Genomic DNA, 7,816 nt, shown 5'->3' on the forward strand with positions numbered 1-7,816 from the left:
GCCCGGCTAGCTCAGTCGGTAGAGCACGAGACTCTTAATCTCGGGGTCGTGGGTTCGAGCCCCACGTTGGGCGAAGGCATTTTGTCCCAGCCACCGCAGCTAGCTCTCTCTCTCTCTCTCTCTCTCTCTCTGAAATACTAAAACATGAACAACCTGCACGGATAAGGTATATTCAAATTACTGAATAATGGATGAAATGGTAGGCACAAGGAACAATGACATCACACCAGCTCAAATGATAGAAAATCTCTATAATATAATCACGCGTGAATAGGAACGCAATCTCCCATTTACCAAAATGCTCTAGAGCAAAAGATTATATAGAGAATAAGCTAAGTCCGTGGCCTGTACTAATGTACTTTTAAAAATGCAGTAGTTAGGTCAACAACAGATCAGATAACCCCGATCAAGCAATTGATGGAAAACTTTCTCAACAATATACCAGAAATCCACGATCAAGCACGTAATGGAAAACGTTATCAACAATATATCAGATATCGACGATAAAGCAAATAATGGAAAACGTTTTAAATAATATATTTGATATCCACGATCAAGCAAGTAATGGAAAATTTTCTCAACAATATACCAGAAATCCATGATCAAGCAAGTAATGGAAAACGTTATCAACAATATATCAGATATCGACGATCAGCAAATAATGGAAAACGTTTTAAATAATATATTTGATATCCACGATCAAGCAAGTAATGGAAAACTTTCTCAACAATATACCAGAAATCCACGATCACGCAAATGATGGAAAATGTTTTCAACAATATATCAGATATCGACGATCAAGCAAATAATGGAAAACGTTTTAAATAATATATTTGATATCCACGATCAAACAAGTAATGGAAAACGTTTTCAACAATATATCAGAGATATCGACGATCAGGCAAATAATGGAAAACGTTTTGAACAATATATCAGATATCCACGATCAAGCAAGAAATAGAAAACGTTTTCAACAATATATTTAATACGCATGATTAAGCAAATAACGGAAAACGGAATGGGAGGCTTCTGATTCAGAGAGTAAGTTATATGACAAGGAGTGATGGAATGGAATGGAATATAGAATTTAGGCCACAGACCAAGCGATGGGACCTATGAGGTCATTCAGGGCTGAAACGGAAGATGAGCGTAGAAAAGTCTGAAAGGTGTAAAAGGAGGAAAACCATAGTTTCACTATGAAATGTTAGGAGAGGATGGGTAGCAAGATGGAAGAAAATAGAATATGAATGGAGGTACAGTAAAAGGAACGAAAGGGGCTGCAGCTAGGGGCCGAAGGGACACTGCAAAGAACCTTAAGTAACGCCTACAGTGCACCCCGTGAGGTGCACTGACTGCACTACCCTCCTACGGGGGGGGGGGACAAGGAGTGATGGGAAAGCTTATGTAGGCCTATGCAACGAAGGCACTGTGTGGATCAAGTGTTTGATATGAATCAGCTATGTGAGAGTTTTGACAGTAAAGGCGAAAAAGAGTATGTTAAAACTGATAGATGCCGAGGGAGGAGTGTTAAGAATATAACGTGTGGAAAGTAATTTATTGAGCGTCATAAAACGGCTACGATGAAAGGGTGGCGTGCGTCACAATCTGAATGAAATGACAGGAGAGAGATCGTTCTGTGTAAAACTGGGTCTGACCACATGAATGCGCTCTGCCTCCATGACTATTTAATCATTTTTATAGACAGTATACTACGAGAAGTCAGAGAAAGTAAAGTAGATAAAGATACTTAGTAGAATGACAAGAAAATGGGTCTTCAATACTATATCAAAGACTGATGTTCTAAGGCGACGCAGTCTCGAATGGGAAGAGTGAAGAAAAACTGCAAAGACTAGTTACAGTCTAAAAGTGTTTACATAAAGAGAAAGCTGGATATGGAAATAAATGTGAGCAAAACTCAGGTTACGAAGATTAATGTAAACAAGTACGATATAGACAAATTAACAAAAAGTTAGAGGAAGAATGAAACCAAATAATTCGTATGGGTTTTGTGAATTAAAAGAAATTTATGATTTCAGAATGAAAGGTGAGAGGATTCACTACACAGGTAAAGCAAGGCAGGTAACTGAGCATTAGAAAATGAACTGGAAAAGGAGAGAAGCTAAAGCTGGAATGTTTAAAGAGACGGTTGTGCCAGTTTTCCTTTATGGAAGTATAGCGTGGATGACGTGTGGGAATAAATAGGAAATGTTGAAGCTGATGAGATGGACTGTTTATGGGGTATTTGAGGAGTAAGCACTGAAAAGACGGGTGTAAATCAGTCGTAAAAATGTTAGCTTATGTGAAAAGATGGATCGGAGTGCTGTGATTTATTTTGGACATGAATGGAGTGTTTCAAATTACCAAACGGAGCGTTCAATTCAGAGGAGTTTTTTGGGGGAAGGCGAAGAAGAAGACTGAAAGTGCTGGGTGGAAGCAAATGCGAGAAATACTGCATGGACCGGTGTGAATATCCAGGAAGAGTGTCTGAGCGCAAGTTGGAGGTGAGTGGTTCTGGTGTACACGGGGTTTTGATCACTGCTGATGAATTTTCTAAGTAGGTATGCAACTCAGCTCATGTGGTGGAAGTTTTCAGCACGGGGAAATCATCCCTGATTCAGCAATAAATGATGAATATAACAATGACAGTAACTTTTTTTCCTCTGGAAATAGCTAAACAAATAACGTAACAACGACAGTTGCTCGAAAATTAAGAAGGCAAAAAGGCGAATTGTATAGCATTAGAAAAACCTGTGGGATAAAACCTACAGGTTAACTCCCAACAACCTGCTACACAACTGATTCTGTTGGTATCTCAAGCCTTCTGTGACCACCTCCTACTCACACTAATCTCCTAAGGCCTTTTGCAAGCTCCTGAGCATTGATTTGTGAGACAAGGTTGTCAAGCCCCATCTACATCCATACTCCACAAATGGCGATGGGAGGTTATGTACTAACAGTACCTGGCTTTCATTGTAGTCACAAACGTAGAGGCCATATCCAATGCAGCTTTACCTCACTGACTGAGAGACCTAGCAAATATTTAACTCACTGTCATTCACTGGCGGTGATCCAAGAACTGACCAAACCCAATGTGGCTTAACGGATCACACGACCCATGGTAAAATGGACATACTACTTTACAACGCTTTGATAAAATTAATACATATTACTTCCAGACGATCCTAAACTATTCTTCCATGTTCGGTGGAAGGTAAGCTGCAAGGAATTACAAAACATTTAAAAGTATATGCCATGGCACTCAAACAAACATACTCTGAACACTGACACCAATACAGTTAATGATTATCCAAAATAATGCTCTGAGAAACAGCCCTTTAGTTTAAGAAGGACCTATGGAACAACTACAATATCCATAACATGTCTGAGTAAAATGTTTCTGTTATAAACTTTTAGTATAAATTATAGATATTCAGTTTTTAGATCGGGTCAGTCACGATATCAGATTTATGAATTCGCAATTAGACAAGGCAGTGTGAAGCCTCAGGTCAGAAGCCAAGGCGCCGTGTGGGAAAACACTAGAACTACTGTTCAACCACACCAACTGGGTGGCAGTGGTCATAAAATAATGATCTGGCATATTTAATCTTCAATAAATAATAAGCATGCTTTTGAAGGCAAGAGAAAGATAAAAGAAATCAAAGATAGAACGCCGGGGCCGTCTGCATGCAGGTATGGGTACACTCAGCAGACCACAGTCCGAATTATATCTGCAACAGAGAGAAACACTGTACCTTTAAGAGCTAAGTATTCTACATTGTTGCTATATGCTATGGGAATCCTACTATATCAACTTGATAAAGTAGAGTTGTTCATGCTCTTTTTGGTATAATGTAGTGCGCATTGCTGCAAAAGTATTATCATTAGTCTAACAGTTGAAACAGTAGAATACTACAAGCCCAAGGGATCCAATGGAGAAACCAGTACGATACAGAAAAAGAAACGGGAAAGAATAAACTATACGACAGAAATAGAGAAACCACACGAGATAAGTAATTTATGAATGAGACTCATGAAAGCGCGCCCAGCAAAAATACAATTGCACATAGTTTTTTCTGTAAAACATGTCATTAACACGTGTCAGGAACCTCGTGAGCACACATTACAAACAAGCCGAAAACAAATCAATGACTTACTGGTAGTCCTAACCAGTGCTTCATATGACTATCCAGCAATGACCCAAGATGTGTTATTCCTCACTCACGGTCGTTGACTTGTTTTCAAAAAGTCAGTGTTTTACGCTACGTGGGCGCACCATACAGTTCAATTATTATTATTATTATTATTATTATTATTATTATTATTATTCAGAAGATGAACCCTATTCATATGGAACAAGTGCACAGAGGCCATTGACTTGAAATTCAAATTTCTAAAAGCCCTTCGTTGGCTGAGTCGGTTGAGCTTCAGACTGTCACTCGATGGGCCGGAGTTCAATTCCCTCGGCCGGCTGATGAAGAGTTAGAGGAAATTATTTCTGGTGATAGAAATTCATTTCTCGCTATAATGTGGTTCGGATTCCACAATAAGCTGTAGGTCCCGTTGCTAAGTAACCAATTGGTTCTTAGCCACGTAAAATAAGTCTAATCCTTCGGGCCAGCCCTAGGAGAGCTGTTAATCAGCTCAGTGGTCTGGTAAAACTAAGGTGTATTTAACTTGAATGCGACGTTCTTAAGCAAGAAACAATAGGAGGTGGAGGGAAAAACAGAAAGAAGAGAACACACTTATTTAAAAAAGAAAAAACTAAATTAATAATAATATGATTTTTTGTTTGTGAGAAAATGGGTAAAAATGGCTTATGACTTTGAGACAGAATAGTCTCCACGTACGTATTAATGTTTTAATGCAACTGACTCCTCCTATCTCCGGCCCAATGAATTGATAACTATTTTAACTACCTGCCTGCGAATTAGTACCTGAGAGAAATTCCTGGCTGTCCAAGCGAAGACTAGGATATAGTATCATTGTGATCTTTGAGTGTGAAGTATATTATTCAATCATTCAGCCAAATTACGATTATTCTCATCCGTGACTTTAATAGTATTCATTATTTTAATGATTTAATCTGTGCACTTTACGAATGTAGTCTGCGTTTCCTGGTAACATCAGGATAAGTTCCAGTCTGATCACTTCGATACACCTGCATTGAACTCTTTAGCCAAGCGAGGGGCAGGTCAGTTTGGCTCATAATTCCTCCAGTGCTGCTCAATTATACCCACAGTCCATGAAGGGTATAGTTTCCATCCAATGCATAACAATTTATATGTTGCATTATTCCGTGGTTGAAGTTAACGAAGTTTCATCCTTTCATCTGTGTTTCTTGAAATTTTTTTGCACGTTTATCTAATTTTGAATTAGCTTCATTTAGCCTCTTTATTTTCTTTTTCGTTTGCACTTATATTTACCCGTTAAGAGCTGCTTGAAGTCCGAAATCTGTATTATGTTGCATCATTTTACTAATGTTATCAGTTATGAATTCTATAAGGATTTTGCAGAGTACCAAGTCACGAAGCGTAACTGCGAATTCTCCCTTTTATAATTTGTCGTTATTCTAAGAAAACACTCCAAATTAATCATTGGTCTCGTCCGGTCTCGGGCTTTTCATATTCATTTATTATTAAACGCACAGATAATTTTTCATTGTCAAGTCTATAAAATCTCCCGATTCAAGTAAGAATCCTCACGTATAAATACTTTCTTTTGAATTCTGGAAATCTTAAGTAAAACGATATTGTGGAATTTGAAAAAGGCCTGAAACTAAATTAATGATCGTTGCGAAACGTCTTACTGAAGGAAATTCCTTAAAGAGCAAGGAAAGCTTGAATGTCAAATTCTGAAATTCGAAGGTGTTATTGCTATAAGACTGATGATATTTTGCATATCTCAGCCTTATGATTGATAACGAGGGAACACACACTTTCCGACTTTGCCCTCAAGAAAGAACCCTTGATATTTGCTGACAGGCCGTCAAAGGAGGAATACCTCTGGCACCATTGTCAATCGTTCGCCATAATCGATGTTAAATTAAACTTTAAGATGGTCTTTAACAAGTAAGAAATGCGCCGAAGTTTCTCCGGCGCAATCGAGTTTTCTGTACAGTAGCTACAGCGTATAATCAAGGCCACCGAAAATAGATTTATCTTTCGGTGGTCTCACTATAATACTGTAGCCTATTAGCCGCGGCTCGATGAAACTTTAACCACGACCTGCTGGTGTCATATCCTATATCATTGCCAGAAGCCCGATTATGACTAACTTTAACCTTAAATAAATTAAAACTGCTGAGACTAGAGGGCTACAATTTGGTATGTTAATGATTGAAGGGTGAATGATCAACATACCAATTTGCAGCCCTCTAGTCTCAGTAGTTTTCAAGATCTGAGGGCGGACGGACAAAGCCGGCACAATAGTTTTCTTTTACAGAAAACGAAAAAGGATCACGGAAGGAACGTGTGACACTGCACAACAAGTAATCTGACACAAAAAGATGACTACAACGCATGCAACATTACACAAGAGCTAAAATCACGCCACAAACAAAATATAAACGTTGATAATTGGGAGATGAAAGCCTTAGCATATGAACTTCTCTTACACTCAACGCACGTTACGAAGATTTGCTAATGTCGCAAGCTGGGAAATTATTCAAAACGGATTGGATGAGCTCTCTTTGGTATTTAAGCCTCCAAACCCCATATAACTTTTTGTTTCACTTGCGAAAAGAAGCCCCTTCTTTCGAAACCGGCTCACGTAACTTTGAAACATTCACAAGGGGTGAGGATTTCTACATCATTTCTTAAGCTGGATCGTGCCGAATACGGTAAAAGATACTTAGGTTCGGTTTTGGTATAGAATTTTGTGGTGCAAAATGCACAAGAATCAAAAATACCCAGCAAGCACGTGATCAAAAGTCTTTTCTGCAACCAATTAAAACCAAGTGTAGGGTATTTACTAAAAAAAAAAAAACTAACTGGCTAAGTTCTTTACTAGCATACAGACAGTAACCATATCACTAAAATTGAAGACAGATTTCAGCCCTATATTAAGAAAAATATTATTAATATTAAGAATAAATAATGCCATTAATAATAAGGCTTAAATGTCCTACAGAATCGATAACATGCATATTTAGCAGGCAAATCATTAAGATGAAAATTCTTATTGATGTTTTGGAATACGGCTGATTACCATCATGTTCTTTCAAAGAATCACTTCTTTTTAAATACTTCTTATCAGTTGTTCATTGTAATTAAATACGACAAATTACGTCGACGAGTTAGTTTTTAATACAATAAATCATGAGTCAGAAACCAAACGCAACTGAATTCATTTCTTAGTTATAAAGAAAACCAAAAATACTCTCAAGATAAAGACGGTAAAGTCTATTTGGGCTTTTCCACAGTTTTGCGTTTAGCTTTATCATTGTACGAAACCATTTGGTTCTGTTCTTTAATTCTGACTGCCTGGAAAGGTTGTCTGTATATTTCTGTTGCAAATTTTATTCTTACAATCTTTTTTATAGTTATCTGCATTTCATTTAAAGAGCCTTTTTGAGAACTGGAATGTTTACACTTCTTAGAGCCAAAATACATCAACAGAAAGGGCGCATTGTTGATTTATATATATATATATATATATATATATATATATATATATATATATATATATATATATATATATATATATATATATATATATATATATACATATATATATATATATATATACATATACATATATATGTGTCTGTGTGTGTGTGTGTGAGGGAGACAGAGAGAAAGCCGAGTACGGAGTTAAA

At 37.3% G+C, this 7,816-nt stretch overlaps 1 non-coding gene across 1 annotated transcript; it reads left to right on the forward strand.

Annotated features, from left to right (window-relative positions):
* Positions 1–73, forward strand: TRNAK-CUU (transfer RNA lysine (anticodon CUU)). The gene has a single exon. It is a non-coding gene; the product is annotated as a tRNA-Lys (tRNA).
* The last annotated feature ends 7,743 nt before the right edge of the window (positions 74–7,816 follow it).

Source organism: Macrobrachium rosenbergii, chromosome 18 (genome assembly GCF_040412425.1).
Source record: "Macrobrachium rosenbergii isolate ZJJX-2024 chromosome 18, ASM4041242v1, whole genome shotgun sequence".
Taxonomy (NCBI): Eukaryota; Metazoa; Arthropoda; class Malacostraca; order Decapoda; family Palaemonidae; genus Macrobrachium; species Macrobrachium rosenbergii.